This window comes from Salmo trutta, chromosome 24 (assembly GCF_901001165.1).
Source record: "Salmo trutta chromosome 24, fSalTru1.1, whole genome shotgun sequence".
NCBI lineage: Eukaryota > Metazoa > Chordata > Actinopteri > Salmoniformes > Salmonidae > Salmo > Salmo trutta.
In genome coordinates this window covers 29515352-29543019 of record NC_042980.1, presented here as the reverse complement: position 1 = coordinate 29543019, position 27668 = coordinate 29515352, and the positions used below count along the sequence as shown (strand labels likewise).

Below are 27668 nucleotides of genomic sequence, written 5' to 3'. Positions count from 1 at the left end.
ATGTATGTGTGTGTGTTTGTGTGTCATTTCAGAGTTGCATCACAGAAGTGACATGTTTATATGATATGATATTACCATGGTGAATACAGGGGAGTAATTATAAACATGTCATGGAGGATGAAATACTATACAGGGCACTCAGCGCATTACAACCATGGATCTCTGAATCTATTGCATGTATGATAAAGAACATGGGACAGAAAACTTGTTCACAGTTAATCAGTCGTAAGAGTCAAACAAGGAAAAAATAGCAAATGTATTGGTGGAGCTAACGGTTCTGTCCATTCTAGCGTGGCCAAATAGTGACAACCACTTGATCAACAGTAGTGTGTGAGAGTGGTGACAGGATACAGACAGAGTGTAATGGGATCCTTGCAGTGATCCTGTCACTGGGTTAGACTACTGAGACTCACAATAGATACGGTGACTAATGCCTCCATCACATTGTGCACTGGACAGCTGTGTCACTAGAGGCTATAAGAGGGTTCTGTCTGTAAATGGAAAGAATAGAGAATGAAGAAAGATGGGAGAATGGTGGATGAATGAATGAAGAGGGGGGAATGGTGGATGAAGGTAGAGGGGAGAATGGTGGATGAATGAAAAGGGGAGAATGGTGGATGAATGAAAAGAGGAGAATGTGGATGAATGAAAAGGGGAGAATGGTGGATGAAGGTAGAGGGGAGAATGGTGGATGAATGAAAAGGGGAGAATGGTGGATGAAGGTAGAGGGGAGAATGTTGGATGAATGAAAAGGGGAGAATGGTGGATGAAGGTAGAGGGGAGAATGGTGGATGAATGAAAATGGGAGAATGGTGGATGAAGGTAGAGGGGAGAATGGTGGATGAATGAAAAGGGGAGAATGGTGGGTGAAGGTAGAGGGGAGAATGTTGGATGAATGAAAAGGGGAGAATGGTGGATGAAGGTAGAGGGGAGAATGGTGGATGAATGAAAATGGGAGAATGGTGGATGAAGGTAGAGGGGAGAATGGTGGATGAATGAAAAGGGGAGAATGGTGGATGAAGGTAGAGGGGAGAATGGTGGATGGCGGAGAAAATAAGAGGAAGGTAGGAGGAAGAAGGAGATGGTAAGAAGAAACCAGGCAGTGTTTTTTACACTCAGGAAAGGGAGAATGGAGAAGAATGGAGCAGATGGGGGAATGTGAGGGGGAAGAGAGGATGCGAGTGAAGGAAGTAGGGAAAAAGCTAGCCACAGGATGCCCTGTGTGTGTGTGCATGTGAGAGAGAGAGCGAAAGAGCACGAGAGAGAGTATGTGTGCGCATGTGTGTGAGTAAAACTCCAGTACTGCCCTAATTTGTTTACAGAGGTGTCCTGCAGTCCACACGTCACAGTTATGTCTGGCTTTAGCTATTCACATGTCAGTGGAGGCTGGTGGGAGGAGCTATAGGAGGACTGGCTCATTGTAATGGCTGGAATGGAATGAATGGAAAGGTATCAAACATATCAAACATATAGAAACCACTTCACTCCGTTCTATTGATTCCATTCCAGCCATTACAATGAGCCTGTCCTCCTATAGGTCCTCCCACCAGCCTCCAATGTCACATGTTCGCATTCACACAGACAGCCTAGAGTTGATATAGCTGCTACCTTCCTTCTCCCAAGTAGGTGAATGCAACAGTGGGGATTTTGACGGTTAGGTTTAGGCATTAATTCTGATTTGTTAAGGTTTAGGGTTTGGGACAGGGTTAAAACTAAAACAACTTGACGGTTAGGTTTAGGCATTAATTCCGAATGGTTAAAGTAAAGGTAATATTTTTTTTTTTAAATGAACAGTGCCTAACACTGGGATTGAACCCTTGATCCTTGGAGCCGGAGGTCATTGTTTACACCCATCCGTCATCCCCATCCAAAACACCTTAGCAAGACGTGAGCCTACTTGACGGTAATAGTGCTCACTGTTGCCCCCTAGTGGCCAGTATTGAAATAATCTCCGGAAGTCCTAAGGACCTGGACAAACCTCAAATAAAGCACTGGATCTGAGATGCAGCTAGTTGCCAAACTACTGCCCTGTGGAAAGCCTCACCTGTGGTAACTTCTAACACCTTTGTTTCACATAGAGAAAGAGAAAGAGAGAGAGAGCTATTTCTCTATCTCTTCATCTCTCTCCCTCTCTTATTTCCTCTAACTGGTGCTGCCTTGATTATTAATAGACCAACTGAATGGATCTTTAGAATTAGGATCTATTAGCAGAGCAAAGAGGAGATATTCCAGGAGAAGACCATCAGTAGTCTCCAGGGAGGGATATTGTGATCATTCATTACAGTAACATTCTCTCAGAGTGGCTATTGTGGGACATAAACCGTCTGAGTGGTTCAATTCCCTAGAAATACATTAAAATGTCACGACATAGCCTATTGGTTATTAATGGTCCTGCCAGGCGCAGGAAGAAAAATGCCAAGCTGGGAATAAATACAGAAGGCTTCAGAAAGAAAAGCATAGTGAGTTCTCAAGGAAAGTTCAGTGTAGCCATACTGGGTAATGGGGTGAACAATGTAGCCATACTGGGTAATGGGGTGAACAATGTAGCCATACTGGGTAATGGGGTGAACAATGTAGCCATACTGGGTAATGGGGTGAACAATGTAGCCATACTGGGTAATGGGGTGAACAATGTAGCCATACTGGGTAATGGGGTGAACAATGTAGCCATACTGGGTAATGGGGTGAACAATGTAGCCATACTGGGTAATGGGGTGAACAATGTAGCCATACTGGGTAACGGAGTGAACGATGTAGCCATACTGGGTAAAGGGGTGAACGATGTAGCCATACTGGGTAATGGGGTGAACAATGTAGCCATACTGGGTAACGGGGTGAACGATGTAGCCATACTGGGTAATGGAGTGAACGATGTAGCCATACTGGGTAACGGGGTGAACAATGTAGCCATACTGGGTAACGGGGTGAACGATGTAGCCATACTGGGTAACGGGGTGAACGATGTAGCCATACTGGGTAATGGGGTGAACGATGTAGCCATACTGGGTAATGGGGTGAACAATGTAGCCATACTGGGTAACGGGGTGAACGATGTAGCCATACTGGGTAATGGGGTGAACAATGTAGCCATACTGGGTAACGGGGTGAACGATGTAGCCATACTGGGTAATGGGGTGAACGATGTAGCCATACTGGGTAACGGGGTGAACAATGTAGCCATACTGGGTAACGGGGTGAACAATGTAGCCATACTGGGTAATGGGGTGAACAATGTAGCCATACTGGGTAATGGGGTGAACAATGTAGCCATACTGGGTAATGGGGTGAACGATGTAGCCATACTGGGTAACGGGGTGAACAATGTAGCCATACTGGGTAACGGGGTGAACAATGTAGCCATACTGGGTAATGGGGTGAACAATGTAGCCATACTGGGTAATGGGGTGAACAATGTAGCCATACTGGGTAATGGGGTGAACGATGTAGCCATACTTGGTAATGGGGTGAACAATGTAGCCATACTGGGTAACGGGGTGAACAATGTAGCCATACTGGGTAACGGGGTGAACGATGTAGCCATACTGGGTAACGGGGTGAACGATGTAACCATACTGGGTAACGGGGTGAACGATGTAGCCATACTGGGTAACGGGATGAATGATGTAACCATACTGGGTAAAAGGGTGAACGATGTAGCCATACTGGGTAATGGGGTGAACGATGTAACCATACTGGGTAACGTGATGAACGATGTAGCCATACTGAGTAACGGGGTGACGATGTAACCATACTGGGTAACGGGGTGAACGATGTAGCCATACTGGGTAACGGGGTGAATGATGTAACTATACTGGGTAATCGGGTGAACGATGTAGCCATACTGGGTAACGTGATGAACAATGTAGCCATACTGGGTAATGGGGTGAACTATGTAGCCATACTGGGTAACGTGATGAACGATGTAGCCATACTGGGTAACGGGGTGAATGATGTAACCATACTGGGTAATGGGGTGAATGATGTAGCCATACTGGGTAACGTGATGAACGATGTAGCCATACTGGGTAACGGGGTGAACGATGTAGCCATACTGGGTAACGGGGTGAACGATGTAGCCATACTGGGTAACGTGATGAACGATGTAGCCATACTGGGTAACGTGATGAACGATGTAGCCATACTGGGTAACGGGGTGAACAATGTAGCCATACTGGGTAATCGGGTGAATGATGTAGCCATACTGGGTAACGGGGTGAACGATGTAGCCATACTTGGTAATGGGGTGAACAATGTAGCCATACTGGGTAACGGGGTGACGATGTAGCCATACTGGGTAACGGCTGAACGATGTAACCATACTGGGTAACGGGGTGAACGATGTAGCCATACTGGGTAACGGGGTGAACGATGTAGCCATACTGGGTAACGGGGTGAACGATGTAGCCATACTGGGTAACGGGGTGAACGATGTAGCCATACTGGGTAACGGGGTGAACGATGTAGCCATACTGGGTAATGGGCTGAACGATGTACCCATACTGGGTAATGGAGTGAACGATGTAGCCATGAAATGTATGCATTCACTTCTGTAAGTCGCTCTGGATAAGAATGTCTGCTAAATGACTAAAATGTAAATGTAAGATAATGTTAAGTTTCAATGTGTAAATTAAACATCGGCCTGCTGGTATAATCTTGGTCGACCTTATTGTAGTCAACAGCAATTACAATTAACTGATTTAACAATGAAACGAATGTCAATTAGGCTAATTTCTCATAAGAAAATGATATTCAGTGTCAAGAATACCAACCTAAGAAAAGACCCCTGGCTGTCCAGGTTAGTACACGCTGACTGATTAACACTACAATCAGTGGATTGTGTGTATTTGTGATTAAGCCCCCTGCTAAGAAGAGTTGTTCCAATCACACAGTGTGGGGTCTGCTGTACCCTCTCAGGGGGAGAGGTTGGAAGGAGGGAGATGGGGGGGGGGGGGTGTTAAGCACCAGCCCATCCATAATTACTAAAGTCCTGCAGGGGTCTGACTGCTCTGGGGGGTCAGAAAGGGCTAGGGGGGGTACAGACAGGACAGGGTCATGGCTCTGCTGAGACAAACTGACAATTGATCAGAGAACCCAGGAGAGAGCGAGCGAACGAGAATTTCCACAAAGCTGTGAATGATCTGAGAGACAAGGCAAGGGCCTTCGATGCCATCAAAAGGAACATAAAATTTGACATACCAACTAGGATCTGGCTAAAAATACTGGAATCAATTATAGAACTCGTATTTGGAACCAAGGACTGATCACCCCAATCCACAAAAGTAGAGACAAATTTGACCCCAATAACTACTGTGGGATATGCGTCAACAACAATGATAATCCTCTGTATTATCATTAACAGCAGACTCTGTCACGTCCTGACCAGTATAGGGGTTATTTGTTATTGTAGTTTGGTCAGGACGTGGCAGGGGGTGTTTGTTTTATGTGGTTCGGGGTGGTGGTTTGTTTAGAAGGGTGTTTGATTTATTATTTCTGGGTTTTGGGTTATGTTCTATGTTTTTGTATTTCTATGTTCTTTCTAGTTTTGTATTTTCTATGTTAGGTATTGGGTGTTGGACTCTCAATTGAAGGCAGGTGTTTGTAGTTGCCTTTGATTGAGAGTCCTATATATAGGGATGTGTTTTGTTTGTTAATTGTGGGTAGTTGTCTTTAGCACTGCTGTAGTAAGGATAGCCTGTTAAACTGCCGTCTATTGTTTTTCTCGTTAACATTTATTTAATAAATTAATATGATGAGCATGCAACCCGCTGTGCCTTGGTCCTCTCTTCACGACGACAGCCGTTACAGACTCGTACATTTCCTCAGCAAAAACAATGTAGTGAGCAAATGTCAAATTCGCTTTTTACCAAATTACCCTATGACAAATCATGTATTCACCCTGCACACCCTAATTGACCAAAAAAACAACAACAAAAAAACAAAGGCAAAGTCTTCTCATGCCTTGTTGATTTGAAAAAATAAGGCTTTGACTCAATTTGGCATGAGGGTCTGCTATGCAAATTGATGGAAAGTGGTGTTTGGGGAAAAACATATAACATTATAAAATCCATGTTCACAAACAACAAGTGTGCGGTTAAAATTGGCAAAGAAAACACACATTTCTTTCCACAGGGCCGTGGGGTGAGACAGGGATGCAGCTTAAGCCCCACCCTCTTCAACATATATATCAACGAATTGGCGAGGGCACTAGAACGGTCTGCAGCAACCGGCCTCACCCTACTAGAATCTGAAGTCAAATGTCTACTGTTTGCTGATGATCTGGTGCTTCTGTCACCAATCAAGGAGGGCCTACAGCAGCACCTAGATCTTCTGCACAGATTCTGCCAGACTTGGCCACTGACAGTAAATCTCAGTAAAACCAAAATAATGGTGTTCCAAAAAAGGTCCAGTTGCCAGGACCACAACCACAAATTCCATCTAGACACCGTTGCCCTAAAGCACTCAAAAAACGATACATACCTCGGCCCAAACATCAGCGCCACAGGTAACTTCCACAAAGCTGTGAACGATCAGAGAGAAGGGCCTTCTATGCCATCAAAAGGAACATAAAATTCAACATACCAATTAGGATCTGGCAAAAAATACTTGAATCAGTTATAGAACCCATTGCCCTATAAGTTTGTGAGGTCTGGGGTCCGCTCACCAACCAATAATTGAGAATTCTACAAAAATATAATCTGTGTACAACGTAAAACACCAAATAATGCATGCAGAGCAGAATTAGGTGTAAAATTCTACAACCACAAAAATGGAAGCGATACTCAAACCTTCCATAACAAAGCCATCACCTACAGAAAGATGAACCTGGAGAAGAGTCCCCTAAGCAAGCTGGTCCTGGGGCTCTGTTCACGAACACAAACAGACCCCACAGAGCCCCAGGACAGCAACACAATTAGACCCAACCAAATCATGAGAAAACAAAAAGATAATTACTTGACACATTGGAAAGAATAAAAATAAATGGAGAAAACTAGAATGCTATTTGGCCCTAAACAGAAAGTACAAGGTGGCAGAATACCTGACCACTGTGACTGACCCAAAACGAAGGAAATCTTTCTATGTACAGACTCAGTGAGCATAGCTTTGCTATTGAGAAAGGCTGCCGAAGGCAGACCTGACTCTCAAGAGAAGACAGGCTATGTGCACACTGCCCACAAAATGAGGTGGAAACTGAGCTGCACTTCCTAACCTCCTGCCAAATGTATGGCCATATTAGAGACACATATTTCCCTCAGATTACACAGACCCACAAAGAATTCGAAAACAAACCGCATTTTGATAACCTCCCATATCTATCGGGTGAAATACCACAGTGTGCCATCACAGCAACAAGATTTGTGACCTGTTACCACAAGAAAAGGGCAACCAGTGAAGAACAAACACCATTGTAAATACAACCCATATTTATGTTGATTTATTTTCCCTTTGTACTTTAACTATTTGCACATAATATGACATTTGAAATGTCTTTATTCTTTTGGAACTTTTGTGAGTGTTATGTTTACTGTTTATTTCACTTTTGTTTATTATCTATTTCACTTGCTTTGGCAATGTAAACATATTTGCCAATGCCAATGAACGCCATAAAATAGAAATTGAAATTGAGAGAAGGAGAGGAAAGGTAGGAGAGTATATTTACTGAAGCATTAAAAGACACTACAAGTATGCTACTGTCTCAACTCTTAACAGTATAAAACACACTGCTTTACGACTCACAGCAGTGTACTGTCTACCAGAAGGGCTGCTTCTATTCCTCCATCTACCTGAGCCTCTTCATTTAGAGAGGAAGTATAGCTTACCATGATGTTAGACACATAGCTGTTTGAGGAGACTAAAGTGCATCTCAATCTAAGCTGAAACAACTTCAACGCTGCCACTACTGCTGAGTGAGGAGCAGAGAGAAACACGCAGAGTAGAGTGTCTGCTGCTACGGCTGATAGACCCAGGCACTACAGGCAGGGCTCTTCATTACACTCTAAAGACACAAACTGTCACTTCTATTACAGCCGACCACAGCCTGACTGAGGGGACAGAGAAAAATGGCACCAAAACATTATGAGTTCCTTGGAGATGGTGGAGAGGGGTGGGAGGGAGGGTGGAGCGGGATGGGGGAGAGAGGGGGCTGTGATGGATGGCTGTGTGACACAGGCGGACGGGGTGAGGAGGGGGTAAGGCAGCCGTGGGCTTTTATAGTTGAGAGCCGGTGTGTGTGTGTTCAGACTGTGGAGTCCAAGTCCATACGCGCGCACACACACGCAGACACCACCCCTTGACCCACCGACCAGAGCAGAGCGAGAATGAACACACACACAGAGCGAGACCATGCAGCCCAGTCGTGTCAAGCTGAGAGCGGTTCACTAAGGAGGTTCTGTCAGTGCTCCTTCGGCTCCATGTCAAAACAGACAGCCTGCATATTCAACAGATAAAGAAAGCTGCCACGCAACGGGAATACACAAGCAGAGCCAGCCTGCCAATCTAACGAATTTAGCCCAGATTTGTCCAGCTACGCAATTTCAACCAAAATGATCAATGTGATGATGTCAACGTGGAAAACTGATTAGATCTGCAAAAAGTTTGCAATTTAAGGGCATTTCGTATTTTATCAGCAAACTTAACATTTGTATTTTATTTTACAGATACCCACAAGGAACATCCTACTACATCTTTCCCTCGCCGATGGACAAGAACTCAACATGCATAACCCCTGAAGCATAACTGAAATGCAATTTGGAAACCAGTATTATTCTCTTTAACGTGTTACTTCACATCCTGAAACATAATGAAAGCATGAAATGAAATAGTCTGAACTCCTTTGTGTTAACTTAGGTACAGTCTCTTTTTGCTGGGAATGTTCCCCAACAGTATGTATTCTATTCACGTAACATAGTCTTTCAGCCACTCTGGTGGATTCACATCCCTTTTTGGGCGAGCTTGTGGCTCAGTGAGCATTCTCCCCCCCCCCCCCCCCCCCCCTTTATGTGCGTTGTCTGTGGTCACCTCACCCTGTGTGGCTGTTAGATCTGGAAGACCTCTGAGGTGTTTTTTGTTCCTCCATGCCTCTTCTGAACCTGTGTCCACCACATAGGCATCCGTAGGGCATCCGCTTTTCTCAGCACTGTTGCTGGTGTCTTTGAGTTTGTAATCCACACACGTTGATCTTCTGTCAGCTCTGGCCTCTCAGTAGCACGCTGTCTGCAATTAATGTCTCCAGTTTGTGTTTGTTTCTGCCATTTGTCCCTCTCAGCGAAGGCCTTCCTGTTAGGCCATTGGGGTTTAAACTGAGCCGGCGAGACAGGCAATGGGGAGCGCAGCCTCCTGCCCATCAGGAGCTCGGCAGGTGACGGCCCATGATGCAGCGGTGTGACTTTGTAAGCTAACAGAGCCCTGTATGCATCCTTTTCTTTTCAGAAGTCCCTTGACTGTTTCCACACCTTCCTCACCGTTGCTCTGTGCATGGTAGGAAGAGAGGGAGGAGGGAGGGAGGAGGTATGGAGAGAGGAGGGAGGGAGGAGGAGGGAGGAGAAGTCGTATTCTGTGGCAAAAGCAGAAAAGGAGCTCGCAGAGAACTGGGGAGCGTTATCTGTAACCAGGCCCTCATCGACCACTTGCCTGGAAAGAATCACATTTTATTGGTCACATAGACATATTTAACAGATGTTATTGCGGGTGTAGCAAAATGCTTGTGCTCCAACAGTGCAGTAGAATCTAACAATTTACAACAATACACACAAATCTAAAAGTAAAAGAATGGGATAAAGAAACATATAAATATCAGATCGTGCAATGTCGGAGTGGCGTTGACTAAAATACAGTAGAATAGAATACAGTATATACATATGAGATGAGTAAAGCAGTATGTAAACATTATTTAAACATTATTAAAGTGACTAGTGTTCCATTGTTAAAGTGGCCAGTGATTCCAAGTCTATGTATATAGGGCAGCAGCCTCTTAAGGTGCAGGGTTGCGTAACCGGGTGGAAGCCGGCTAGTGATGGCTATTTAACAGTCTGATGGCCTTGAGATAGAAGCTGTTTTTCAGTCACTCGGTTCCAGCTTTGATGCATCTGTACTAACCTCGCCTTCTGGATGACAGCTGGGTGAACAGGCCATGGCTCGGGTGGTTGATGTCCTTGATGATCTTTTTGGCCTTCCTGTGACATTGGGTGCTGTAGGTGTCCTGGAGGGCATGCAGTTTGCCCCCAGTGATGCGTTGGGCAGACCGTACCACCCTCTGGAGAGCCCTGCAACTGTGGGCGGTGCAGTTGCCGTACCAGGCGTACCAGGTTTGTGAGGATTTTAGTCAACTATCAGCTCCTTTGTTTTGTTGATGTTGAGCGAGAGGTTATTTTTCTGGCATCACTTTCCCAGGGCCCTCACCTCCTCCCTGTAGGCTGTCTCGTCATTGTTGGTAATCAAGCCTACCATTGTTGTGTCGTCTGCAAACTTGATGATTGAGTTGGAGGCGTGCATTGCCACGCAGTCATGGGTGAACAGGGAGTACAGGAGAGGGCTGAGAACGCACCCCTGTGGGGCCCCTGTGTTGAGGATCAGCGAAGTGGAGGTGTAGTTTCCTACCTTCACCACCTGGGGGTGGCCTGTCAGGAAGTCCAGGACCCAGTTGCACAGGGTATGGTTCAGACCCAGGGCCCCAAGCTTAATGATGAGCTTGGAGGGTACAATGCTGTTGAATGCTGAGCTGTAGTCAATGAACAGAATTCTTACATATGTATTCCTCTTGTCCAGATGGGATATGGCAGTGTGCAGCGCGATGGCAATTGCATTGTCTGTGGATCTATTGGGGCGGTAAGCAAATTCAAGTGGGTCTAGGGTGTCAGGTATGGTAGAGGTGATATGATCCTTAACTAGCCTCTCAAAGCACTTCATGATGACAGAAGTGAGTGCTATGGGGCGATAGTTATTTAGCTCAGTTACCTTTGCTTTCTTGGGAACTGGAACAATGGTGGACATCTTGAAGCAAGTGGGGACCGCAGACTGGGATAGGGAGAGATTGAATATGTCCGTAAACACTCCAGCCAGCTGGTCTGCGCATGATCTGAGGACGCGGCTAGGGATGCCGTCTGCGCCGGCAGCCTTGCAAGGGTTAACACGCTTGACCCTTATGTAGTCTTAACGTTCTGTATACTGACCCGCCTTCACTAAACCCCTAAAATAAAGCAGCTTAATTGAATTTTAACCCCAGATCTATTTTGCATGAAGAAACAACCTGTGATTCATCCCAAACTTTGTGAATATCTGCGTTTTTCCTCTTTACTTTGAAGAAAGACTGATCAGTGGACACCACTCGCTTTGATTACAACACACCTGTCATCATTGTTTTCTTTAGTAGAGCTTTATTATTATTATTATTGCCAAAGGTGCTGCATAGCAGTAAACCATTTTTTGCAAGAGATAGCACTTGTATAGCCTAAGAAAGTAGCAGAAATGTGCAGAAAGTGGTTTTGAATGCATTTTATTGAAAGGAAACAGTCTTGAACTTTTTTGGCAACATAATTATATATTCTTATATACTGTACAATGAGGGATTGAACTACAAAATACTAGTCTGCTCCCATTTTTTAAACCATTGCCCCCACCTACAAGGTGTATAAACAACAACAATAAATAAGGATAAAATAAGATAATAGATACAAAACAAAAATGTGAAGACCAAAAATCAATAAACTCTAATTGTCACATGTAGGACAGTATGCAGCTGTATTTCTCACATGTGAAGCACATAGTATTTGTTTTACAGTCCTTCTTGGGGTGGGGGGGGGGGCTGGCTTCCTGTCCTCACAATCACTGATCTCAGCCGTTTTGTGCAGTGTGCTCAGGCGGACCACATTCTTGTTCCTCTTTGGGAGGTAAGAAACTAGAGTGGTGATGGGGGTGAAGGCAAACTTTGATGAGAAGGCCTCTCTCCCTCTTGTTGCGAGGAGTGCAGGGGGAGCTCAGGCTTGTTCTTTCTAACTGTGCCAACCATGGTGATCTTCCTCTTCAGGAGCTGCTGGCTGAGTTCATAAGAGGTGAAGAAATTGTCACGTGACATTATGCATCCTCAGTCCATGTGTCACATCAAACACAACCCACATTCCCTGGTTCTTCCGGGCCTCCACGGATCAGCTTCCCTGTTTAGACTTGCATCTTCCAAGCCTAGCTGGATTGTGCGTCACAGGCCACCCATATCTTGATGCCCTACTTTGCTAGCTTGCTGGGCATATACTGCCGGAAAGGACAGCAACCTTTTGACAAAAGAGATTACTATCAGTAATTAGTATCAGTGTCACAGAAAACAATCACATGAATCAATGATATTACAGAAATGCATAATAAGATCAACAGTGAAAATCACTTACATTACAGATATGAAAATAAAAATGTACCTCTGAATGGAACCACTTGCTCATCCACTGTTACTTCAGGCCCAGGGTTGTAGAGGTATGGCAGACGCGCCACCCACTTCTCCCAGACCTCTCTTATGGCCGCCAGTTTGTCTCTCACACGTCTTGCAGGTCTCGACTCACGGTTATCAAATCACAGCATTCTTCAGAAAGTGTGAAAGACTTTCATTGGCATCGTGGCACGGAAAATCGCCCTTCCACTCTCTGCATCCCAGAGACATGTAGCCTCGCCTCGTGACCTATACACACCCGCTAAGATTAGCATGTAGGCACGCAGGTCAATCTCATCCATCCTTTTCCAGTTGTCTTCATTTTTTCGGAAACCCTCCAAATTTGTCATCTCCAGGATGATTTTTTCGATGGCTGGTGTGATGAACATGTAGAATGTTGAGGCGATGTCCTGGGCATGTCTGCATGTCTTGTGGGCCCTGGGGTCATCCTTATGACATTTTGTGCTGCTATCCTGCCCTGGTTGTTATATGGTGAGAAGGACCATGTTATTTTGATGTTCTTTGACAAAAATGTCTCTTTCAGCTTTCTTCTTCATCTAAAGATGATGCATCGGGCTCTGGGTTGTATTCTTCCCACTCTTCTTCTTCAGATACCTCCTCCTCTTCTAAATCATTGTTCCTCCTGGACATCTGAAAAAAATCAGATCTACGACCTGTTGGGCACAGAAACGTGCACTCATGGCTTCAGCAAAGAGAGAACTGGGGGGGACTGTAATCTGCAGCACCTTTATAGCCTCTGACCGCATTCCCCATTAGTAAACAATGCTTCAAGAAATGTTTATTTTGTCTGTGAACTTGAGTCATGTGTGGGGTTGTGGAGGGGAGATGCTGCACATGAACAAGAAAGTTTTAGTTTTGTCTGAGTTCAATCAGTAGCACACATAATCTCAATTTCTCATTGTGTGTGTGTCTTTGTGGTTTTTGTGGTGTGTGTTTGGCCTTTCTCAGGAGTTTTTCCTAGGGAGTTTTTCCCAGCCACCGTGCTTCTTTCACATGCATTGCTTGCTGTTTGGGGTTTTAGGCTGGGTTTCTGTACAGCACTTTGAGATTTCAGCTGATGTACGAAGGGCTATATAAATAAATTTGATTTGATTTGTAAATGATTTTATAACTGCCGGGTCAAGAATGACTCTAAGACAATCTTTGTACCCTGGTGGTGTACAGCTTTTGTGGAAATATGAACAAAGGCAATGTTTCACTTTTTCTAAATGTTGTGGTCTCTCTAGGAAAAGTCATCAAATTTCAAGTTCAAAAATATAATTTAGAGGGTTTTCTCTGCTGTTTAACATGGTGGCGGGTCATTGTTGACCCTTAAGACAACACAAGGGTTAAATGTCTTACTCACGTCGGCCAAGAAGAAGGAGAGCCCACAGTCCTTGGTAGGGGGCCGCAACAGTGTTTAGCTTGTCCGGAAGCAAGACGTCGGTATCCGCGACGTGGCTGGTTTTCCCTTTGTAGTCCGTGATTGTCTGTAGACCCTGCCACATACGTCTTGTGTCTGAGCCGTTGAATTGCGATTCCACTTTGTCTCTGTACTGACATTTTGCCAGTTTGATTGCCTTACAGAGGGAATAACTATACTGTTTGTATTTGGCCATATTCCCGATGGTTCGCACTTTCAGTTTTGTGCGAATGCTGCCATCTATCCACGGTTTCTGGTTTGGGTAGGTTTTAATAGTTACAGTGGGTACAACATCTCCTATACACTTCCTGATGAACTCAGTCACCGTATCCGTGTATTCATCAATATTATTCTCAGAGGAACATATCCCAGTCCGTGTGATCAAAACAATCTTGAAGCATGGATTGCGACTGGTCAGACCAGAGTTTAATAGACCTTAGCACAGGTACTTCCTGTTTGAGTTTCTGCCTATAGGAAGGGAGGAGAAAAATGGAGTTGTGATCAGATTTGCCGAAGGGAGGGTGGGCCTTGTATGCATTTAGAAAAGCTGAGTAGCAGTGGTCCAACGTTCTACCAGCACGAGTACTACATTCAGTGTGTTGGTAGAACTTCGGTAGCGTTTTCCTGAAATTTGCTTTGTTAAAATCCCTAGCTACAATAAATGCGGCCACAGGATATGTTGTTTCTAGTTTGCATAAAGTCCAGTGTAGTTTTTTGAGGGCTGTCGTGGTATTGGCTTGAGGGGTAATATACACGGCTGTGACTATATAATTATCTTGGGAGGTAATACGGTCGGCATTTGATTGTCAGGTATTCTAGGTCAGGTGAACAAAAGGACTTGAGTTTCTGTATGTTATCACAATCACACCATGAGTAGTTAATCATGAAACATACACCCCGGCCCTTCTTCCCGGAGAGTTCTTTATTCCTGTATGAACGATGTACGGAGAACTCAGATATCCAGAGGTGGGACCAAGTCATTGTTTTACAAGTCACAAGTAAGTCTCAAATCTTAGCACTCAAGACAGGCAAGTCCGAGTCAAGTCTCAAGTCAAGACCGTCAAGTATCAAGTCAAATCTCAAGTCCTAAACTTTGAGTTTCGAGTCCTAAACAAGTCATAATGTGCTCTTCATCAATTGTAATACCATTTCATATTTTTAACAAGAGTAATAGTATATTACATTTACACAAATCATGAATGCTTTTAAAAATATCTCTATATTTATTACTTTCCAAATAAACGTTATATTTCCATGGAAATACATGGGTAGCCATGAGAAAGAACCCCCCGGGTTGCGTGCTCGGGTTGCCAAAATACTGCAAAGTTGCTTAGGAGCTAGAAACAGAGCTGCCATATATGTTGGCGCTTTCTTACTTATCTTTGCTATTTCAATGTACCACTAGCAGATAAGTGCCATTTTTCCAATAGAACATATCTGCCCCTACCTTTGCCATGGGCCATTTTGGCCCATCATTGGTTCAGGATGACAAGGTTGACATTTTGCACACGCCTCACACTGGGCCACCAGCTTGGCAATCTGAGGCTCAGAGGATTGACCAAGCCCATTTTGTCTGATATAGTCCCAGAAAAATCATGTTATTTTCCCTTTCATGCTCATTGTTTATTTTTATCATGATATATATATTGAATTTTGGATGAATTTGGAGCACTCAGTCTGCATTTTGTTATCCCCATGTGTCCCTCATGCACTCTGTCTAGCATTTCCGGTTGTAGTGGAAGTCATTTCGGTCCACTCAACAGGGCTTCAGTAGCTTAGGCAGTTCCTCCTGCCTGGGCCATCCCTTCTTGCACTGCTGTACCATCTGTTGGCAGATGGGATCTCTCTGTTGCTCCTCTGCAATATGTTGCAGTTTGGTCTGAGATACAGGTATAGGCTGTCTCTTACTGCATTAATGGACACCTGTTCCTCATCCTCTAGTCTAGAGATTGCTCCTCCTCTGTTAAAACCACTTTAGGACCCGCCCCTTTTATTAATCTTTTCTCCTAAAATGACATACTCAAATCAAACTGCCTGTAGCTCAGGACTTGAAGCAAGGATATGCATTTTCTTGATACCATTTGAAAGGAAAGTTTGTCGAAATGTGAAATTAATGTAGGAGAACATAACACATTAGATCTGGTAAAAGATAATACAAAGAAGAAAACGTGTTTAAAAACAAAATGTACCATCATCTTTGAAATGCAAAACAAAGGCCATAATGTATTATTCCAGCCCAGGCGCAATTTAGATTTTGGCCACTAGATGGCAGAAATGTATGTGCAAAGTTTTAGACTGATCCAATTAACCATTGCATATCTGTTCAAAATGCTGTATCAAGACTGCCCTAATGTGCCTAATTGGTTTATTTATACGTTTTCAAGTTCATAATTGTGCACTCTCCTCAAACAATAGCATGTTATTCTTTCACTGTAATAGCTACTGTATATTGGACAGTGCACTTAGATTAAGAAGAATTTAAGCTTTCTGCCCATATCAGATATGTCTATGTCCTGGGAATTTTTTTGGTTACTTAAAACCTCATGCTAATCACATTAGCCTACGTTAGCTCAACCGTCCCGCGCGGTGACACCAATACTATAGAGGTTAATGGATGTTTATTTGGAGCCCTGGAGAGTTCGTCTGCTGTGATCAGTGCCCCCCCAGCACATTTGGTGCCTTCGGAAAGTATTCAGACCCCATTACTTTTCCCACATTTTGTTAGGTTACAGCCTTATTCTAAAATGTATTAAATAGCTTTTTTTCCCTCATCAATCGACAGACAATACCCCATAATGACATAGCAAAAACAGGTTTTTAAAAAACAGAAATATTATATTAACATAAGTATTCGGTCTGAATACTTATGTCAATATAATATTTCTGTTTTTTAAAAACCAGTTTTTGCTTTGTCATTATGGGGTATTGTCTGTCGATTGATGAGGGGGAAAAAACTTTACTCAGTACCTTGTTGAAGCACCTTTGGCAGCAATTATAGCCTTGAGTCTTCTTGGGTTTGACACTAAAAGCTTGGCACTCTTGTATTTGGGGAGTTTCTCCCATTATTTTACGCAGATCCTCTCAAGCTCTGTCAGGTTGGATGGAGAGCGTTGCTGCACAGCTATTTTCAGGTCTCTCCAGAGATGTTCGATCGGGTTCAAGTCCGGGGTCTGGCTGGGCTATTCAAAGACATTCACGAAGCCACTTGGTTTTTGCTCTGACGTGCACTGTCACCTGTGGGACCTCATATAGATAGGTTTCTGCCCTTCCAAATCATGTCCAATCAATTGAATTTACCACAGGTGGACTCCAATCAAGTTGTAGAAACATCTCAAGGATGATCAATGGAAAGAGGATGCACCTGAGCTCAATTTCTTGTCTCATAGCAAAGGGTCTGAAAGCTTATATAAATAAGGTATCTGTTTTTTATATTTTATAATTTGCTAACATTTCAAAAAACCTGTTTTCACTTTGTGTGTAGATTGATGAGGAAAAAGGGAAGAGGTCAGAATACTTTCCGGATGCACTGTACATTGAAATACAGATAGAGATGTAGTAGTCCCAGAGTTAATGATCGAAGGTCAGTTTTGCATTTCACTTCCTGATGATTACGATGACTGACAGTGTTATAATAACAAAAAAAACACAAGGCTTAATCATGCTCTTTCTCTCTCCACCTGTCTCTCGTCTGCAGTTATGTTTTGATGCGAGAGAGGATGCCAACCCCAAGTCCCATCATCACCACCTCACCCGCTCTTATGATAACCTTCGGGCCAACAAGGCTGGTGAGGAGACAAAACTAGAGCCACTATTATGTAATTGTGATGACCTGAGAGAATAAGAAGTTTAGTAGCAGTGTAATCCATTAAGCATATGCTGTCTTCCCCCTTACAACAAAGTCCTACAGGAATCCTGCAGGAATTCAACCTTTTGTGAATTAATTGTGCAGATGTCCTGTGAGAATCCAGTAGGGTTGACAAAATTCTGCAGGAAAAGTCCTTGATGCTCCTGCAGGACTCCAGCATGACTTGTCTTGCAGAAATGTTGAAAATCCTGCACAAACATGACGGACCAAAGCCTGCAGGATTTTGATATTCCAACAGGATATCGGAATTCCTGCAGGACCAAGTAAATCCCAGCACGAATCTTGCAGAACTGAAACCTGTAGGATTTTGATATTCCTAGGTTCATATCAGATAGTCAAACTGCTGGAGGAGATAAAGTGTGTGTGGAGGTGTGTGCACATCATTTTGTATATAGCTAGCTAGTTATTGATGAAAAAGAAAATGCCTTTTAAACTCTTTACAATCTACAACAAGAAGAGTAATGGTCTTGTGACATCTTGGTCACCATAGCAACAGTTGGCAGTTGAGGAAATGGCTGCCAGGCTGTTTAGCTAGCTGGTTCAAGTACTGCTAATATTTAAAAATAATTACAGCTAAGGAGTCAGAGAAACATACTAAAACTACAAATGTCAATATAAACATCTTAGGAGGTTGCATAGTTATTTTTGTATGTGCAAAGCTGTCATCAAGGCAAAGTGTGGCTACTTTGAAGAATCTAAAATCTAAAATATATTTTGATTTGTTTAACACTTTTTTGTTTTATACGTGATTCCATATGTGTTATTTCATAGTTTTGATGTCTTCACTATTATTCTACAATTTAGAAAATAGTAAAAATAAAGAAAAACCCTTGAATGAGTAGGTGTGTCCAAACTGTTGACTGGTACTGTATATACAGTGCCTTAGGAAAGTATTCAGACCCCTTTACGTTTTCCATAATTTGTGTTACGTTACAGCCTAATTTTGTTATCCTCAGCAATCTACACACAATACCCCATAATGAAAAAGTGAAAACAGGTTTTGATAATTTTTTTCAAATGTATTAAAAATAAAAAACAGATATACCTTATTTACATAAGTATTTAGACCCTTTGCTATGAGACAAGAAATTGAGCTCTGGTGCATCCTGTTTCCATTGATCATCCTTGAGATGTTTCTACAACTTGATTGGAGTCCACCTGTGGTATATTCAGTTGATTGGACATGATTTGGATATTCAATTGTTTTTTTTTCAGTGGCAGGGACTGTGAGACTAGTCAGGATTGAGGTGAAAGATGAACGGAGCAAAGACCAAAGAGATCCTTGATGAAAACCTGCTCCAGAGCGCTTAGAACCTCAGACTGGGGCAAAGGCTCCCCTTTCAACAGATCAACCACCCTAAGCACACAGCCAAGACAACGCAGGAGTGGCTTCGGGACAAGTCTCTGAATATCCTCGAGTGGCCCAGCCAGAGCCTGGACTTGAACCCGACCGAACATCTCTGGAGAGGCTTGAAAATAGCTGTGCACTAACGCTCCCCATCCAACCTGTCAGAGCTTGAGAGAATCTGCAGAGAAGAATGGGAGAAAGTCCCCAAATACAGGAGTGCCAAGCTTGTAGCATCATACCCAAGAAGACTTGAGGCTGTAAATGCTGCCAAAGGTGCTTCAACAAAGTACTGAGTAAAGGGTCTGAATACTTATGTAAATGAAATATTTCTGGGTTTTTTTATTTATAAATTAGCAAACATTTCTAAAAACCTGTTTTTGCTTTGTCATTATGAGGTATTGTGTGTAGATTGATGAGGGGTAAAAAAAACAATTGAATCAATTTTAGAATAAGGCTGTAACCTAACAAAATTTGAAAAAAGTTGAGGTGTCTGGATGCTTTCCGAAGGCTTCCATCATTTTAAAGTAGTCAACTGGTTGGGGATTCCTATGAGTTGGGAGAAATCAGCCAATTAAGAAAATGTTGTACTTTAAAATGTAGATAGCATGGGCAACGCCATTGAGGCTGTCACATATGCTATAATGGCACAGATACAAAGATGAGTCCTCTATCTATCTCTGTGTAAAATACACAGAGTAAAAAGTGTGACAACCAACCCTGGTCTCTTCTACCAAACATTTTCAAGTCAGCCATTAAAGGTATATTGTAATTACTTCGCCACCATGGCCTATTTATTGCCTTTCCTCCCTTATCTTACCTCATTTGCATACACTGTATATAGACTTTTTCTACTGTATTATTGACTGTATGTTTGTTTATTCAATGTGTAACTCTGTGTCGTTGTATGTGTCGAACTGCTTTGCTTTATCTTGGCCAGGTCGCAGTTGTAAATGAGAACTTGTTCTCAACTAGCCTACCTGGTTAAATAAAGGACTTGTTCTCAACTTGCCTACCTGGTTAAATAAAGGTGAAATAAAATAAAAAGAGAGAGAGTATAAGGTTTTCAGATCTGATATGGTTCTCACCGTCTTTCAGGTTCGGGATCACATTCTCTGTGGGCTTTTGCAACATACATCATAGGAGATACGCCTTTCCCGGAATATAGTGTTCTTTTGTTGCTGGATGATATTGAAGTTGGTTACTACGAGAGACAGTTTGTTTACAGGGGACACAATGCCCTAGATGAAAAAGAGATGGGGATTGTTCTGGACATTGCTTCTGTGTTTGGAGCCATGTCCTTCAGCATGAAAGGCAGATCATATGATCTAAAACAACTCTTTTATTTCACCGAAGGTATTCATGTACAGCAGAGAATGGCTTGCTGTGAGATGTTGGACAATGATAAACTGGTCCTAATTCTATCCAGAAGCACTTTCAATAAGATTGTTGCAGATGGGATGTGCTATAATATGACTCAGAATACATACTATACTGGAAACCCACAGTTAGCATGGGATGAGGTGAAGCTAGAATATGTGAAAATGCTTTATGCGCACGTTTACCTTCCCCTTTGCATAAAAACATTGAATATTTTCCTGGAGAGAAAAAAGAACATTGTGATGCGTAAAGTGCGTCCCAGAATCAGGCTCATAAAGAAAGCGAAGTCTGGAGGGCTCCAGGTGAGCTGTCTGGCGTTTGGTTTCAACCCACGACACACCAACCTGACCCTGCTGAGAGACAGCCAGCCAATAGCAGAACAGGAGCTGACAGGTGGGCAGCTGCCACCCAATGGAGACTGGGTGTACTAGCTGAGGAAGAGTCTGGAGGTCATTACAGAGGAACTGAGAGAGAGACACAACTACACCTGCACTGTCTCCCACCTCAGTCTGGACAACAAGCTGGATGTCAGCTGGGTACCTGAGCCAGGCAGAGACAGAGTCGGCCTAGTTGTGCTTTCAGTTCCACTGACTATGATGGTGGCGATAACTATTCTGCTAAGCTTTGTTGTTTGTGTCAGGAAGAGGAGACACTAGCTCTGAGACATTGTCACAGCTTGCCAAAGTCAATGCCCAAGTGACTGAGCAAATTAGCCCATCTTCATACATATCCTACCAAACCCACATTGTTTTGGACCCATGTCCTTTTTTTCTCACCTTATTTTTGATGGAACCACAGCCCCCTTTCTTTATGTGCTTATTCCACAAGTTAATCATTTGTATGGATGATTGTAAAACAGATATAGTATGATATGTTTGTTCTGAATGTTTTAGTATGTATTTTAATGAACTTGTTTTAAATGGTGCAGAGCACATTTACAGGTGTGTTCATGTATGGGAGTTGTGATGTTGGGAGTGTACTAATGAGCTACGTCTTGGCAGCCCTTCCTCTCTGTGAGGTTCTGACCCCTTTTAATCTTCCTTAGTGCTTCCTCTCTTCCTGGGAATGTAAAGACGTTTTTGACATTTCCATATATTCTGAACACTTGTGTCAGCGGTGTTCATCCATGGTCAGAGGGGAGGCCCATTTAGGCCATTTGCTCTGTTACAGTTACAGTATATTGAACATTTAGGTAAGTTATTTTTTTAAGTTACAGATACTGATATCCTTTTATCACACAGTTGTCAAAGAATGATGCCTCTCAATATCAAATCAAATCAAATCAATTTGTATTTGTCACATGTGCCAAATACAACAGGTGTATTTACAAGCCCTTAACCAACAATGCAGTTTTAAGAAGAAAAAAATATATATATTTGAAATATAACAAATAATTAAGGAGCAACAATAAAATAACAGTAGTGAGGCTGTTCTATATACAGGGGGTTCCAGCACAGGGGGCTCCTGTACAGAGTCAATGTGCGGGAGCACCGGTTAGTTGAGGTAATTGAGGTAATATGTACATGTAGGTAGAGGTAAAGTGACTATGCATAGAAAATAAACAGAGAGTAGCAGCAGCGTAAAAATGGGGGGTGGGGTGGGGACAATGCAAATAGTCTGGGTAGCCATTTGATTAAATGTTCAAGAGTCTTATGTCTTGGGGTAGAAGCTGTTAAGAAGCCTTTTTGACTCAGACAGTCTATGACTAGGGTGGCTGGAGTCCTTGGCAATTTTTTGGGCTTTCCTCTGACACCGTCTGTTATAGAGGTCCTGGATGGCAGGAAGCATGGCCCAGGTGATGTACTGGGCCGTACGCACTACCCTCTGTAGTGTCTTGTGGTCAGAGGCAAAGCAGTTGCCATACCAGGCGGTGATGCAACCAGTCATGATGCTCTTGATGGTGCAGCTGTAGAACTTTCTGAGGATCTGAGGATCCATGCCAAATCTTTTCAGTCTCCTGAGGGGGAATAGGCGTTGTCGTGCCGTCTTCACAACTGTCTTGGTGTGTTTGGACCATGATAGTTTGTTGGTGATGTGGACACCAAATAACTTGAAGCTCTCAACCTGCTCCACTACAGCCCCGTCGATGAGAATGGGGGTGTGCTCGGTCCGCCTTTTTCTATAGTCTACAATCACCTCCTTTGTCTTGATCACGTTGAGGGAGAGGTTGTTATTCTGGCACCACACGGCCAGGTCTCTGACCTCCTCCCTATAGGCTGTCTCATCGTTGTCAGTGATCAGGCCTACAACTGTTGTGTCGTCTGCAAACTTAATGATGGTGTTGGCTTTGTGCTTGGCCATGCAGTCATGGGTGAAGAGGGAGTACAGGAGGGGACTGAGCACGCACCCCTGAGGGGCTCCTTTGTTGAGGATCAGCGTGGCACACGTGTTGTTACCTACCTTTACCACCTGGGGAGGGCCCGTCAGGATGTCCAGGATTCAGTTGCAGAGAGAAGTGTTTAGTCCCATGGTCCTTTGAGGGCACTATGGTGTTGAATGCTTAGCTGTGGTTAATTAATAGCATTCTCACGTAGGTGTTCCCTTTGTCCAGGTGGGAAAGGGCAGCGTGAAGTGCAATAGAGATTGCATCATCTGTGGATATGTTGGGGCGGTATGCAAATTGGAGTGGGTCTAGGGTTTCTGGGATAATGGTGTTGATGTGAGCCATGACCAGCCTTTCAAAGCACTTCATGGCCACAGACGTGAGAACTACGGGTTGGTAGTCATTTAGGCAGGTTACCCTGGTGTTCTTGGGCACAGGGACTATGGTGGTCTGCTTGAAACATGTTGGTATTACAGACTCGGTCAGGGACAGGTTGAAAATATTAGTGAAGACACCTGCCTGTTGGTCAGCCAGCACACAGGCCTATACAGCCAATAATATATATTTTGAGTTGTTTTAGCAGCAGTAAGATGACCATGGTGACAATTCTGGCAGTTAATCATTACTTTAATGCCATTTAGCTATACCGTTACGCCTACTCATGCTCTCCATCCCTACAGGAATGTAATTTACTTCCAGCTCTCTCGCACTCTCTCGCTCTACCTAGCAGCCATGCAGGGTTAATACACTTTATTAATACTCAATGATTAAAACACACTGAAACCAACTCAGGTCACTCTTTTAAATTAATAAATTACAATGGTATATTTTACTTTATAAGGACTGAATACTAAGTTAAGGCTAACAAGCTTGATAGGACAGAACAGATCAACTTCAATTAGCGCTGAGGTGTGAAGTGAAAGGTGTCAAAGCCCTTTCACAGACTCCCCCACCCAAATGCAAAGGCCTTTGAAGCCCCCTCCCTCTTTGCAGAGGTCATTACAATTCAGTACCCCCTGGATTCATCTCTATGTTAAACTGATATGCAGCCAGGACACTTCAATGGTAAATTACCTCAATAAGAAACAATATTGTTGCTTTGATCACATCAGAAGATATCCTCCTCGTAATCTCCAAAATACAACAGCCACCGGACAACTTTGTTTGGACGCCGTAAAGGACCATTCGTTGAAACTGAAGAGATATAGCTAGCTAACAGCCTCCTTTTTCACGTGGAAAAAAACGGTGGACAAAGACTTGCTAGCTACGTTAGGTAGCTAGCTGGGATTTTCTACAAGGAATCTGCCTCCCCAAAAAAAGCTTCTCCGAAGCAGGTGTGACTCCTACTCCCGTTGCCTGCTGCACTACTGCTGGGATTCCACCTGGCAATCTGTTTACCGTCTGCCCTGTCCTGTCTCCCCGTGTCTGGTACAGGTAACCTCCGCCACAGTCACCCCTCTCTCCCGAGCTTTCGCTCGCATCCAGCACACATGCACTGTTGGGGCGAGTGACTCCTTGAACTTACAATGGCTAGCCCCTAGTCTATATTTTTTTCTTGTGCTTTATGCTATTTGCCTCATGACTCCTGCATGTTTTGTTGACTATGAACTTGATAATTTACCCGATCGTGGCACAGGCTATGTTTGTTCCCACACTCAGGACTCTGACTCTCTATTGGTTACACGGACTCTTGGCCTCCCATCCTATTCTAACCACCTCTCGCCGGCTTTGTATTCATGTTACCTGATGAAATTGCTGTACAATATGATCTTGTTGCCATCTGATGCACATTCAAATGTCATAAAAAATCAACACTGCAGAGCTCTCCCTGTCCTCTGCCATGCCCTGATTGTATTACTGCTGATGATATCTGGAAATGTGCATGTACACCCTGGCCCATCTACTGTTGCTAACCCCAATTCTGACTTGTGCTCTGATATCTGCTTCACTGACTTCTGCTCTCATAAAAGCCTGGTTTTCTGCACGTTAACACTAGAAGCCTATTACCTAAAATTGATCAATTAAAAGTGTGGGTTCACAGCTCCAATCCAGATGTGTTGGTCATTACTGAGATGTGGTTAAGAAAGAGTGTTTTGAACGCTGATGTTAACATTTGTAGTTATAACCTTTTTCGGCAAGACAGATCGTCCAAAGGTGGTGGAGTGGCAATCTTTATCATGGAACACCTTCAGTGCTCGGTTGTCTCCACCAAGTCTGTCCCCAAACAATTTGATTTGCTGGTTTTAAGCGTTAAACTTTCAAATAGCTCTTGTTGACTGTTGCTGGGTGTTATCGTCCACCATCAGCACCGGCCTATACCCTACCTGCCTTAAGCTCTCTCCTGGCCCCTTACACTAAGTCTGAATTTGTCCTGCTAGGTGACCTAAACTGGGACATGCTTAAACCACCTGACCAAGTCCTAAAGCAATGGGACTCCCTAAATCTTTTTCAGATTATTACCAATCCCTCAAGGTCCAAACACCCAGAAAAGGCTTGATAGGTATAAGTCTGGTTTTATGTAATGACCTTAGTGATCACTGCCTGTGTTCGTAATGGCTGCTCAGTAACGACCTGTCCTAATTTGTCATAGACGCTTGCTAAAAACCTTTAATGAGCAAGCCTTCCTTCATGACCTGGCCTCTGTAAATTGGTAAAGAATCAGCTTGATCCCCTCTGTCGAAGATGCTTGAACCTTCTTTTTTGATATTTTCTGTGGTTTTGTTAACAAACACACCCCCATAAAGAAAATGAGAATTAAAAACAGGTTCAGCACCTGGTTCGACCGTGATCTGGCAGAGTTACTCCACCTCAAGTATTCCATTTGACAAAAAGCTCAGCACACGTATACTCAAGCTGACGCTCTCGTTCAGGCAAATGAGAAATAAGTGCACTCAGGCTATACGGAAGGCCAAACTTAGTTACTTTAAGGAGCAGTTCTCTCTCTGTGGGTCTAACCCCAAGAAGTTCTGGAAAACGGTTAAATACCTGGAGAATAAACCCTCCTCTGCACAGCTGCCCATGTCCCTTAAAGTTGACGATGTGGTTGTTACCGACAAGAAGCACATGGCTGAGCTTTTTAATCACCACTTCATTAAGTCAGGATTCCTATTTGACTCAGCCATGCCTCCTTGCCCGTCCAACATTTCCTCATCTCCCACCCCTTCTAATGCAACTAGCTCCGATGCTCCTCCCTCTTTTTCCCCTGCCCCGCTACAAAGTTTCTCCTTGCAGGTGGTCATTGAGTCCGAGGTGCTAAAGGAGCTCCTTAAACTTAGATCCTTTCTTCTTTAAAGTTGCTGCCCCTATAATTGCCAAGCCTATCTCTGACCCTTTTTAACCTGTCTCTCCTCTCTGGGGAGGTTCCCATTGCTTGGAAGGTAGCCACGGTTCATCCTTTATTTAAAGAGCGAGATCAAGCTGATCCTAACTGTTATAGGTCAATTTCTCTTTTGCCCTGTTTTTCAAAAGTATTGGAAAAACTTGTCAATAATCAACTGACTGGCTTTCTTGATGTCTATATTATTCTCTTGTATGCAGTCTGGTTTCCGCAGAGATCATGGATGTGTCACTGCAACCTTGAAGGTCCTAAATGATGTCACCATTGCCCTTGATTCTAAGCAAAGTTGTGATGGTATTTTAATTGACTTGGCCAAAGCTTTTGATACGGTAGACCATTTTATTCTTGTGGGCCGGCTAAGGAGTATTGGTGTCTCTGAGGGGTCTTTGGCCTGGTTTGCTAACTATCTCTCTCAAAGAGTGCAGTGTATAAAGTCAGAACAGCTGCTGTCTCAGCCACTGCCTGTCACCAAGGGAGTACCCCAGAGCTAGGCCCCACGTTCTTCTCAATTTACATCAACAACATAGCTCAGGCAGTAGGAAGCTCTCTCAGCCATTTATATGCAGATGATACAGTCTTATACTCAGATGGCCCCTCCCCAGATTTTGTGTTTAACGAGCTACAACAAAGCTTTCTTAGTGTCCAACAAACTTTCTCTGCCCATAACCTTGTTCTGAATAGCTCCGAAACAAAGGTAATGTGGTTTGGTAAGAAGAATGCCCCTCTCCGCACAGGTTTGATTACTACCGCTGAGGGTTTAGAGCTTGAGGTAGTCACCTCATACAAGTACTTGGTGGCTAGACGGTGGCTAGACGGTACACTGTCCTTCTCTCAGCACATATCAAAGCTGCAGGCTTTGATATGGCATAAATAACTAGTATAAACAGATATGAGTTTAATTCATAACATATAGCATATGGTCTAGTGACCATCGAATCGAGTGTTACAAACAGAACACTGGAAATCATGTAAATTACAGAAAGGGCAAATATATACATATGCTAAACATAAACTGTGCATCCTAAATACTCCCATTAAATACAGTATACCAACAACTTAACTTTATTAACTTTAAGTCTTTAGTGCACTTCAATCAGTGAAGGTGTGTGTTTGTTTGGGATGCGAGAAACTATTAATGTTCTGTACATGGGACTAGGTAACGCAAATTAATTGAAAAAAAGGGCCGGGCCTGCCCCTGTTTTTTTCTCAGGCTAAACAGAATTGGTACATGTTTCACATAAATAAGACCAGTAATGGTCTTATTTTGATTAATTGTATTTCTGAAGAACAGAGGAAGATTGCAGTGAGCCTCAAAAGAATCCAGACAACATTAGTTTTCTGTTTTGAACTTTGGAGTAGAGCACCCATCAAAGGAGTCATCTCAGGGGTGACGACAGATGTTCAGGTTGAATACCTGAAGAGAATTCCTGGTGTGGTGGTGCCCGGTGTCTGACCCGCTCGGTGAATGGAGAAATGGCACTTTTAAAAACTGTACAGCACTAGCCCTGGCTGCGGCAGAAAACTTTTTAGGACTCAAGGATTTTACATCTGAAGACATACAAAGGGTACTGGCCCGGAAGACCCAC

General features: G+C 43.5%; 1 pseudogene; it reads left to right on the top strand.

Moving 5' to 3' along the window:
• Nucleotides 1-3853: 3853 nt before the first annotated feature.
• Nucleotides 3854-21292, top strand: LOC115160523 (uncharacterized; annotated as a pseudogene).
• The last annotated feature ends 6376 nt before the right edge of the window (nucleotides 21293-27668 follow it).